The sequence below is a fragment of the Hydra vulgaris genome, chromosome 11 (genome assembly GCF_038396675.1).
Source record: "Hydra vulgaris chromosome 11, alternate assembly HydraT2T_AEP".
Taxonomy (NCBI): domain Eukaryota; kingdom Metazoa; phylum Cnidaria; class Hydrozoa; order Anthoathecata; family Hydridae; genus Hydra; species Hydra vulgaris.
In genome coordinates this window covers 33,425,094-33,438,181 of record NC_088930.1, presented here as the reverse complement: position 1 = coordinate 33,438,181, position 13,088 = coordinate 33,425,094, and the positions used below count along the sequence as shown (strand labels likewise).

At 28.2% G+C, this 13,088-nt stretch overlaps 1 long non-coding RNA gene across 3 annotated transcripts; it reads left to right on the top strand.

Annotated features, from left to right (window-relative positions):
- The first annotated feature begins 4,088 nt into the window (after positions 1–4,088).
- Positions 4,089–11,178, top strand: LOC136087594 (uncharacterized). Of its 3 annotated transcripts, none has more exons than XR_010641913.1 (3): positions 4,089–4,429; positions 7,569–10,726; positions 10,996–11,178. It is a non-coding gene; the product is annotated as an uncharacterized LOC136087594 (long non-coding RNA). The 3 variants fall into 3 exon arrangements; XR_010641914.1 differs by lacking the exon at positions 4,089–4,429 and having other exon boundaries at positions 6,908–10,588; positions 10,658–10,726; XR_010641912.1 differs by lacking the exon at positions 4,089–4,429 and having other exon boundaries at positions 5,437–10,726.
- Positions 11,179–13,088: the final 1,910 nt, after the last annotated feature.

Sequence of the window (13,088 nt, the reverse complement as noted above, 5' to 3'; positions counted from 1 at the left end):
CCATTTTTGCCTTGTCCTAAAATACCCCTGTCCTAAACTGCCTCCTTCTCTCTCTCTCTCTCTCTCTCTCTCTCTCTCTCTCTCTCTCTCTGTATATATATATATATTTATATATATATATATATATATATATATATATATATATATATATATATATATATATATATATATATATATATATATATATACATTGTGGGGTTCACATCATGGGTCGAAAAGGATCACATGGGACCCCTTTGTTTTTGCTATTTGGCTAGTTGTAACTGTCTACACGCGTAAGTTGTTAAAAATATATAAATTCTATTCAACTCTTTATGGAAGGTAACTTTCGTAAAAAGTTGAATAAAAATTATACATTTTTAAAGGATTTCGTTCACTGTGGTTGATGATTTGTTTTCGCTGTATCTTTTTCCATTTTTTGCGAGCAAATTGTTACGTGATGATTAGCCAATTAGAAACAGTTTTTCATCTAAACATTTCGTGCGTCGTAAACACTGGAAGTTTGTAGTTGTATGTCATTGCTCGAGTTTATTTTCGTCACATGATCCAAGAATGTCACATGTTCAAAGAGTGCAAAACAATATCATGATTGCGACCAAGCAGTAGCTGTTAACACTAAAAAACAAAAATAAATTATAATAATAACATTTTTATTAAAAACTCCAAAAAAGTGTGCCTGGCAGGAAATATACTTTTCAAATTTGCACAGTTTTTTATAAAGGTAAGCACAGCTTTATGAGCAATTTCCAAATTCTAATAAGAAAATGTGAGGCTACATTGAAAAATAATTTTGTTTTAAAGTTCTAAATAAATATCGTATTGGTAGACAATTCATTACAAAAGAGGATTGGTGTTGGATATGTCTAGATCTTTGAACGTCATTTTAAACCTGAAGTTATTGAATTTTTCCAGACGAATTAAATTATTTTCTTATATAAAATGTGTATAAAGCTAAAACTTTGCTCAGTGATTCTCTAAGGCATGTAAAAAAAGAAATGCCCTATTATTCGTAACAGAATAACCTCCTTTTCCGGGCCCAATTTCAAAATGACGCATGCGCAATATGATCAAGATTATTTATCTTTTAACTTAGATTTACCGTTATACGTTAGACCTACATATACCGTTTTTAAGCACTTTTTTAAGTTGAACAACTATCAGAGCAAATATCAGAAAGATCTTAAAATGAAAGGATAGCTAAGTATTTAACAAATAAATGCTATTAATAATACGCTAACTCTACTCTTTCTAATGAGAGTTTTAGTAGAAAGGCTCGTTTTTCACACTTACTAAGAATAAAACTACATCTTTTTTTTCAAATATGTCTAAATTTTAAAAAAATGAAGGAAATATGTCGTAATCTTAAATTTCATCGCTTTCTTCTTCAAAATCATTGATTCCATACCAAAAATAAGTTCGAAAGTAAACAACAGATATCTTGTGATGATATAAATTTTTGATAGTAAAGATAAATATGCAAACACGAATTTTTTTTTTTGTCTAAAAATGATTGGTTTGTGATACGGCACAATTTCGATACCACGGTTGTTATTAAAGGCTGCTATTTGTAAAAGTTGTCTAGATCTTGGAATTTTACCGAACAAACCAGTCTGCTTTCTTTCTATGATGATTATTTGCATCCTATGAAATATAGCTTTCCATGATAATGTTAGTTGACATTATCAGTTAGCCATTGCTTGAATCCATTGCTTATTTATTTGCAATTCTTTATTTTATTCCTGCTCGTCTCCTCAATTGCTAATTAAACCGGTACAATTCACATGAAGTGATTAAAAACCAAAGTTATAAGAAATGTTGAATAAGCTGTTTACATCCAGTAGATTTATCAATATTAATGGGAAATCCGAATAGTATTGGTACAATGACACTTTTTGTTCTTGAAGCTTATATGATACATTGGCGCAGACTCAACCTCTTTTCGTTGGATAGATTCAATTACATCATAAATGTTCTCAGCGATTCAGAAACCCTACTTTTCTCTATTTCAAATATCATCAACACTGGGATGAAAATCTTTACTCAGTTCTATTGACCTTATTTCTTTTTTTTACTATTTTGCTTTCACCGCATTATTTCGTGTTGCTGCTCTCTTTCTTTAGATTTCCTCAGTATTTAGTCTTTCATATTTTTTAACAGGTGTGGTCTTCGTATCTTACCTTCAGTTTTGATCAAAACCTTTTTGAGACAATATTAAACGCCTTTATTCTCTTCGATTATCCTTTCATATAAGTCTTTAATAGAATACATTTCACTTCAATTAGCGCTGTCAAGCCAACTGCAAATGTTTTTGAATGCATCAACCCTGATCGAATCTTCTGATCTTTCCTTACCACTTTTCCCCTCTTTATTTAGCCTGAAGTTAACCATGCATGTACCATGCATACACTGCTTCTTCTACAACCAGGTCATTTAATATTCTTAATCTTGTCAGTACTGCTTCGCCTCAAACACCATTTCTTACTATTGCACACTCTATAACAGCGCTGCGTATTGGCAGCATTTGCATTTGATTTGCATTTGTACTCTTATTGTCGTCTAACTTCGCCCTAACTTTTTAGGTTTAGGTCTCTGACATTTATGATCTTGGTGGTCCTTTAACTTTCAAATCAGATTGATTTCTTTCTTTGTAGAAGATGCTCTCGATAGCATCACAATATATTAAATGGAAATATATTCAATGTAAATCACAGTATATTAAATGGGAAAAAATCGGAATTAAATAAAACCTCAGTGAACTAAATACAGGGATGAATACAGCACTTTGATTGTTTAAGAACTTTGCAAACTTCCAGACATAAGAGCAACATGTTGTTAAAATACTTTTTTTTTTAAATCTCGACTAATTTTATATTTATCGATAAATTTTAAATTTTATTCAATAATCTCTAAGCGTTCAAAAGTTATGACCATATAAAGTTGGACTCCCCTAATTTGAGAATGTTTTTAAGATGCTTACACAAAAATTCATCAATATTGTAATTAGATTGATTCGTGTATATTTTTTCTTAAATAAATATTACCAATAAATTGAACAAAACATTTCGTAGCACATCGAAAAAACACATGTTTCTATAGACTAAATAAAAGATTTAAGCCTTGAATTAAAAATTTACAGAAACTTTTCAACTTTAAATCAACATTGAAACGTTTCAATTGGAAAGTCCAATTAAAATGCAGTGTTCAGACATCATTATTTTTAGTTAGATTTACGAACCATTTATTATTATTATTATTGTTGTAATTGTTATTATTATTATAATTACTATTATTTAGTAAACAATTATTATATAAATATGTACTTTTTTTGTTGTTGTAGTTAAATAGCTAGGAACTCTTTTATTTTGAGATCTTAGTGTAATATAAAACATCATTTAGAATAAAAAATGCTTTAAAACGGTATATATTAAGTCTATGTTTGAAGAAAAATATTTTTAATAGTTTTGCGCATGTATTATTTTATATGTAAGATAAGGGGGTTTTCCTTTCGCGAATCATGGGGCATTTTTTTAAGTGATCTATATACCTTATATCATATGTTATGTACCCATAAGGTTAAATATAGACATTTATCGTAATCGGGCCCGTAGGAACAAAAATTATATTGGGGGATGGGGTAATACTACTGGGTAGATCAAATAGTAGCAGGTCAAAATATTTTGTCAAAGGAACTTACACCGAATATACGGATAACAAATTAGGTCCTTTTTTTCCTTTTTTTTTCTTTTATTTATTAATTTGCAATTGTTTGCTTTTTTCTAAAAACTAACTTTAAAATTACTTATTTGAAAGATTATTGGGAGAGGGGGGGAAATGCCTCTGCTGCTCACCAATTGCTACAGGCTTGATAATAAATAATAAAGTATAGACATGTATCATATGTCTATATTTAACCTTATTAAATATAAACATATGATGTATGTTTACAGCCAAAAAATTCATTTTTAGACTCTATTTTAAGTTTAGAGTGGTCATGACCACAAAAGTGGTCATTTTAGAGGTTGTCAAAGGTGGTAATAGAATGTCTAGATGATTTTTAAATTAGATGAGACATCCCAGTGAAAAATAAAACCGCGTCCCACATGGGTTACGCGTGGGTTCCGTGTGGGATTGATGGGATTTACGTGGGACGGTTTTTCCCATGTGGTATCCGTATGGAAATTTGTCACCTTAAACCCATGTGGGATTACCCACATGGGTTACATGTGGGAACCATATGGTATTTACACACATGGGAAATCCCACGTGGGTTTCATGTGGGATTTGCATGGGAATTAATTTGAAAGCTGGAAACTAAAAAAAAAAACTTTTAAAAAAAAACTAAATAAAATTAAAAATCGACATTGCATTGCGTTACGTTTATATTGTGTGAAAATATTTTATATTAATATAGAGAATGGCAAGCAAGTATGTAAGTACCACCAAAAATTTTTATCTTTCTTTATAGAAGTAAGATTAAGATTTGTGCAAATAGACGTATTATTAGGATAATATAATAGTTATTTGAATTTAGATTTTGAGTAAATTATTTGCAAACAATCAACTGATGCAAGTTGAAATGTTGTCAAAAACCAATCTTGCATGCATGGGACACTGCAGTGTCCCTCAAAGAAATGCAGGTTTGAAAGTCAAAGAATTCCCAATTTTTTTTTATAAAAAAAAGAAAAAAATAGGATGGAGATGGGTTTCTGTAACTTTTTTTATGCTCCAAAACTTTTAACTTTAGATATAATAAGGTCCTTAAGACTTAAGGGACTTACGAACTACATTGAGGAACAAAAACAGGATATTTACAGAAACTTTTCAATTTTTAATTTGGAGTACCAGTGTTATTGGGAATAAAGCCTCTGGGTCCAGTATTCAAAGTAATATGTTCTAAAGTAATGTTTAAATAAAATAATATGCTTTAAAATGCATATAGTTATACATATAACTCCTGATAGTTAAATATATGTATAACTATTATACATATAATTTGTTATAAAAACTTATTTTTTAAGGTTATGCTTAAACAAATTAGTACCAATCAATTCAAATTCAAGATTTAGTTAAAGTTCTTATTTATTCATTGTTTTTGTTAATTTTATATTTATTTGTTCAAATTTAGCAGTTAGTACTATTTTTTACTACAGTAAGAATGTTTATCATTGTTGAACGTGATTTTATTAGTAACTTAATTTTATTTTCAACATATTTTGACAACACCCTTTATATTTTAAATGATGACAGCTTTACTTTTCTAATGATGTTAAATTTATTACGTTTCAATAACTCAGATTGAATCTTAACTGAATTGAATCTTAACTGTAAGCTTTGTAGGGGTTTGTTGTATATCAAATGGTGTTGTAAATAAAGTAAAAATAATATATATATATATATATATATATATATCTATATATATAAATATATATATATATATATATATATATATATATATAACATTAAAACAATAAAATTGATACAAAATTTCACTTTAAAACGAATACCATTAACATTGTGATGATAATAGCATTAGGAAACTAGTATTTATGTATTATTATTATACTATAAATAAATAGTTTTTTAATTCATTTTATAAAATAGAGACTGACAACTGATAATTAATGGAAATAAATACAAATTATAAAAATCATCTAAACTTCATTTATTATTTCTAAATACTATATTAATGTTAGTCTACAAAGTTAAAATCAATTTAGAGCATTGTTATTTGTTCTTTTGCGATTCGCACTTCCACTTCTGTCTCTCAAATTTATAAAATAGGTGGTCGAAGCTTGCTCAATAGGTAGGTTCTCAGCATAACAATGCTTTTTTCTTACACTTTCTTAAGAGAAATATGGCAAATAGATTACTTATTTTACCTAAATCATAGGGTCATCTATGCATAATGATGTCAGATGATGACCCGTTTATTGAACACCTTCACCCTTAATCAGACTCAGTCAATTTTTTGCCATTTCTATTGAAAATGATGTCAGTTTTTGTTATCATATTATGATGGTATATCTGAATTGTTAATATAATATAAAAAATGCATATGCCACCAATTTTTTTCTTGTTCAATTATAGTTTTATTCTCAACAGTACTAAAAGTAATAAAAAAAACAACATAAATTGTTCTTTCAGATAAGCAAGCTAATTTCTGAATTTAAATTGTTTTTCCTATGATCCTCTACAGTTTCAAGCAACAAAAGCAAGAAGTTTTTAGACCACATTGTTGGTATAAATACCTCTAAAACCTGCTCATAGCTAGCATAAATTGTTTTACTTTTTTTTTAAATAAAATATGTTACTTTTTTTTTTAATTCAATATTTTAATTGACATTATTTTGGTCTCAACATCCCCTCCCCATTGTCAATTATTGTTAAACTCACACTGCCCCTCTATCTACTGCATCATTTATGGATGATCCCATAGCCTAAATACTATATATATATATATATATATATATATATATATATATATATATATATATATATATATATATATATATATATATATATATATATATTATTTTTACTTTATTTACAACACCTTTTTATATACAACAAACCCTTACAAAGCTTACAATAATTCAGTTAAAATTCAATCTGAGTTATTGAAATGTAATAAATTTAACATCAATAGAAAAGTAAAGCCGTCATCATTTAAAATGTAAAGGGTGTTGTCAAAATATGTTGAAAGTAAAATTAAGTTACTAATAAAATCACGTTCAACAATGATAAATATTCTTACTGTAGTTAGAATTAGTACTAGTTAACAAATTTGAACAAATAAATATAAAATAGTGAAAAACAATGAACAAATAAGAACTTGAACTTGAACTAAATCTTGAATTTGAATTAATTGGTACTAATTTGTTCAAGCACAAACTTAAAAAATAAGTTTATATAATAAATTTTATGTATAACTAGTTATACATATAGTTAACTATCAGGAGTTATATGTATAACTGCATGCATTTTAAAGCATTTTATTTAATTTATATATTTCTTTAGATCATATTACTTTGAATACTGGGCCCAGAGACTTTTTTCCCAATTACACTGTGGTACTCCAGATTAAAAATTGAAAAGTTTCTGTAAATATCCTGTTTTTGTTCCTCAATGTAGTTCGTAAGTCCCTTAAGTTTTATGAACCTTATTATATATAAAGTTAAAAGTTTTGGAGCCTAAAAAAAGTTACAGAAACCTCCCTATCTCCCCCCTATTTTAATATTTTTTTTAATAAAGAAAATTTGACTTTCAAACCAGCATTTCTTTGTGGGACGCTGCAGTGTCCCATGCTTGCATGCTTGGTTTTTGACAACATTTGAACTTGTGTCAGTCAATTGTTTGCAGATAATATTCTCAAGAACTATATTCAAATATCATATGAACATGTTAGAGAATGTTCATATGATATTTGAACATCACAAGTTTAACAATATTGTTGTGATATGTTATATAAATAATACCATAATAGATTATGATATGAAAATAAGATAGGATATGAAGGCAATGATCAAAGAATAAATTTACTTATAGAAATTTAGATGTTTGTTTATTAGTTTCAGAATATTGTATTATGTGTGACCACGGCCTTCTATAATAACAGGCCTTGACATCGCGCAACAAAGTTGTTAAACTGAAGGCCAATTCCTAATACTGTGTTTACATTTTCATCTTTTATCATTAGACGAAAGTTTGTGTTCACGCTTTTTTAATAAATCTTTAAAATTTGATTGGTTTATAAATTAGATAGCGCAACTTCAAGACGATAACGTTGTAAGGTTCAAGGCGTTACATTGTAAGGTAATAATATTGTCAAACTAACGGTAAGTTTTTTTAATAATTAAAATGCCTTTAAAATGCTGTGTATCTCTTTGCAAGTCGAACTATCTCAACTACAACAAAAATATCAATTTATACAACTACAATATCAATTACAACTACAACAAAAATATCAATACTCAACTACAACAAAAATATCAATTTATAGGTTCCCGAAGAATCTAGAGCAGAGAAAAAGATGTAGTGAAGCTATTCCAAGAACTGGTTTTTATTGTTACAGACTATACAGCAGTATGTCAACTTCATTGGCCAAATGAAGCACCTTTTGAAAGCAAGTATGGTAAGCAACGACCTTTAAACCCACCATCTGTTTTTAAAAATATTCCGCCTAGTTGTTTAACCACACCAGCAAATAAAGTTAGAAAAACTGTAACTTCAAGCGGTTTTCGAAGCATTTTACCAGATGAGTTAAATGATTTTCTAAAAGAGGATGAACTTATATTTGTTGATATTCAATCTTTGTTAAGTGATAATAACAATGTTATTGTTTTCCAGCTTAATAAAAAAAGTTTACACATACAATCAAAAATGTACAAACTTGGTGTTCCATTATTTATTCGAACACCTTAATGCTATGAGAAAAGTTAATGTTGGTGAATTTTTATATACTTCAGATATTATATGTAGAGCATATGAGTATTTTGCTATGCGACGAAGTTTATATGATTGTTTGTGTATTGACTACAAGTTGCCAAGTATAAGGACTTTAACACGATTGACTTCAAAAATAAGCTCAATGGAGGACCTAAGTTTCATAAATAGTATTTTTATGAATTTAAATCCATTGAAAAGAACTTCCATAATACTAATTGATGAGATCTATGTCAAAGCTTCATTACTTAACCAAAGAGGTGCTTTGTTTGGTCAAGCAGTAAAATACCCTGAAAAGTTAGCTAAAACAATTTTATCATTTATGATTAAATGTCTTTTTGGAGGTCCATAATTTATATGTAGAGCTCAACCTGTTGCAAATTGTTCCTCTGAATTTCAGTTTGCTCAATGTCAACAAATTGTTGATACGATAAATAATATTGAAAATAGTAAGACACTGGTAATAATTACTGATGGTAACCGTGTAAATCAAAGATTTTTTGGAATGTTTAAAACAGTTGATAGTAAACCATGGTTAACAACATCAGGTATATATTTATTGTATGATTATGTGCATCTCTTAAAATCTATACGAAACAATTGGTTGACAGAAAAGACTGACGAACTTCAATTTCTGAACAATAAATAAATGGCTTTGGCTAAGTGGAGTGATTTAGAAACTTTATATAAAACTGAGTGCAATAGTCTTTTTAAACTCTCTAAACTTACAGCTAAATCAGTTTATCCAAAACCAATAGAAAGACAATCTGTAAAGTTTTGTTTGTCTGTTTTTTGCGAAGAAACAGTAGCTGCATTAAGAATGCATCCAGAGATTGAAAATAAAGCATTTGAAGGTACTGCTGTATTTATTGAAAAAATAACTTTTTTTCGAATGTTGTTAATGTCAAAGCACCTGGTGTTGGCATTCGGTTTAGAAATGAATTATGCGGAGAAATCAACTCAGTTGGTTATCAACAGTTACAACTGCTACGAGATATTGCTGAACTGTCAAATTTTATGAAACCTACAGGTAAGCGTGTAAAACAGCTTACGCTAGATACTAGCAATGCAATAGCGCATTCATGTTATGACTTTATTGATCTCGTAGAAACTTTGTTGAGTAATGGAGCAAAGTATGTCTTAATAGGTTGGTTTACAGATCCACTTGAAAAAGCTTTTTCTAAGCTTTGACAGGGATCTGGAGGTACTTACTTTATAAACGCTAAATCTGTAATTGAAAAAATTAATATTCGACATACTAAATTGATATTACAACTTGACATTCCTGTTGATGGTATCGATGGTCATACTTGTGACATATGTTTTAGAGATATTTCTACTGATGAAAAAGAACTTCTGGATAATATACATGATCTTGAAAGCTCATTTAATAAATCTACATTAGTGGCTATAGTTTACATAGCTGGCTTTGTGCAAAAAAGCAAAATTAAAATTTATGATGATTCTACCAATTATTATTATAAATATGGAAGTATATTCTAATATTCTGCTAAAGAATTACTCACTAATTACCACTCCCAAAATACTAAAGCTATCATAATTTATGTGAAAATTAGTTTTGTATTTATTATGCTATTTACTTGTTATGTTTTTTATTTTCTCATTAGCCTATATGTCTCTCAATATGTTTGGATTTGTAAATATTTACCCTGTTGAGATATATTGATAAAACTTTTTTTTTGCTTGAATCAACTTTTGTTGGTGTTTTTTATTGTTGGTGATTTTTATTGTTACCATTTTTAGCAAAAAAAAACTGAAAATACAGTTATCTTTCTAATATATAGATATATACTTTGTTATAGTTCTGCTTGTTATTGATACTATTTAATATTACATAAATATTCTTAATGAAATTTGAAATACGAAAAATATGATTATCTTTTAACAATTTTTTGGTTTTCTTTTTATATTTCCGTCTTTACTAGAGATTATTATTAGAAAACATAGACTGCCATTACACCCTACCTAATATAAAAATATATCAATATAAGTAAAAGTGAAAGTTTAATCGGCCTTCAGTTTTTACGGCATTTTGCGCGATGTCAAGGCCTGTTATTATAGAAGGCCGTGTGTGTGACGAAAAAGTAAAGATACTTTTGCATCCAACGTCTACATCATTGAAAAAGTAGGTTTTTACATTTTTGTTTTTGTTTTTTTGTTTAACTACTTATCCTAATTGATCACTTTTTTTCAGGATTCTCCTCATGGGTTCAATCTCATTACGCATAATATGTGTTCAATTACCCATAATACGTTAGTCATTGTAAGTAATAAATTAGGAAATAATTATTTGTGAAATATTGTAGTCATTAATGACTTCATCCTGGTTAATAATTAAAATTGCTCGACTAATAAGGTTCCTTATTAAAATTGCTCTCTCTCTCTCTCTCCCTCCCTCTCTCTCTCCCTCCCTCCCTCTCTCTCTCCCTCCCTCCCTCCCTCCCTCCCTCCCTCTCTCTCTCTCTCTCTCTCTCTCTCTATATATATATATATATATTTATATATATATTTGTATTTATTTATTTTTTTTAGAAAATGTTTGAAGAAAGTTAGAAGATACTAAAAACCTTGGTATTATGCAAGCCGAAGCGATTTAATTAATTCAATCGACAAAAAACGGCGTGTAAATCGCAAAAGAAAAAATAATATTTTTAATATTCATTTTGGATGTATTGATTAATAGCATTTATTTTAAAATAAATTCATTTTGCAACACGTTTTTTAATTTTATAAAATTTCGTCATAATAGTTTAAGGTAAATCCCACATAGGTTATAGGTGGAAAACATCACATGTAAAAGATCAAAAATGCTGCACATTTTGAGTACCAAATGGGATAAAGTAGCAAATTCCAGATTAAGTTAAACCTCTCTGAAAGCTTCGATGATTAATTTTAAATTACTATTTAAGTAATTTTTAAATTGAAAGAATTTTAAAAATTATCATAGAAGCATTCGGACTTTCATTTGTCTAGTATTGACTACTTTTATACCATTTGGATTAAAATATGTGGCATTTAAGATCTATAACATGTAGTATTTTCCACCTATATCCCATGTAGGATTTACCACATAAAACCCATGTGGGATTTACCATATGAAACCCACATGGGACAAAATAATAATCCCCATATGGGTTACATATGGTAGAAACCCACGCGTATCCCATATGGGATTTACCATATGGGATCCATGTGGGATTTACCATATGAAACCCACATGGGACAAAATAATAATCCCCACATGGGTTACATATGGAAAAAACCCACGCGTATCCCATGTGCGCTTTTTCACTGGGATGTTGTATGTCTAAATATTTACGGTCAGAGAGTTCAAATCTTTGCTTATTTGGTCTTTAGAAGTGGTCATGACCACTTAAGTATTCATGTTAGGGTTGTTCAAAAGTGATCCTGGAATATCCTAATGGTTTTTCAATTGTCTAAATATAGGTAATTTAGGTAGGGGAATTTAAATATGGGTATATTTGGTCTCCAGGAGTGGTTATGATAGTGCAGGTAGTCATTATAGATATGGTGATGGGTTTTCATGACAATATTTTCTTTATTTTTATTTATTTTATGTAACTAGCTTCTTTGATTTTGTGAATAAAAACATCGTGCAATAAAAACATCGTACAATAAAAACATCGTGCAATAAAAACATCGTTTTTTACAAATAATATACTTTTTATTTTATTTTTTTAAAACAAATTTTAATGAACAATTCATATTTAACCCATTTAAAGTAAAATTTTAAAAGTGAAAACGCTATTTTATAAAAGTTATTTTGAAGACATTAAAATTAAAGACTCTAGATGATGTAGTTTTCTCGCTTTCAATACAATATACCAATACAATTAACCGCTTAAACATACTAAAAGTAATTACTAATAAAAAAAACTATTAAACGAAAATCACAAAGTCGTCCTTAAAAAGTTCCATAACTTTCTACAACAACAATAAAAGTTAAAATTAAGTAGGTTTTAAACCTTAAAGTAGGTTTTAACAAGATTTAAATAATTAAAAATCTAAAACAGTTCTTTATGCATCTTCTTCTGTTTTTAAAGGCAAACTGTATGATAGAATATCATTTATAATAAAAAATTTATAATAAAATTTATAATGAAAACATTATAAATATATATATATATATATATATATATTTGTTATTTAGGTGCCCCAAAAAAGATCTAACGGTCTTGTCACAGAGCACCGCGGAAGTTCATCTAACCAGCAAGCTCACGCCTCCTTCCTTACCGTGACACAAAAATATATTTCCAAAGCTCGTTTCAAACCTGCTATTATAGCAAGCGCTATAACCACTGCGCCATGGGCGCACATATATATGTATATATATGTATATATACCCATATATATATATATATATATATATATATATATATATATATATATATATATATATATATATATATATATATATATATATATATGTATATATATATATATATATATATATATATATATATATATATATATATATATATATATATATATATATACATAAATATATATTTGCATGTTAAGGGATTTTATTGGAAAACACTTTGAAAAAATGTGAGGCTAAAAAATAATTTTCATATTTCTTCGTATTTCAATATACGATGTCG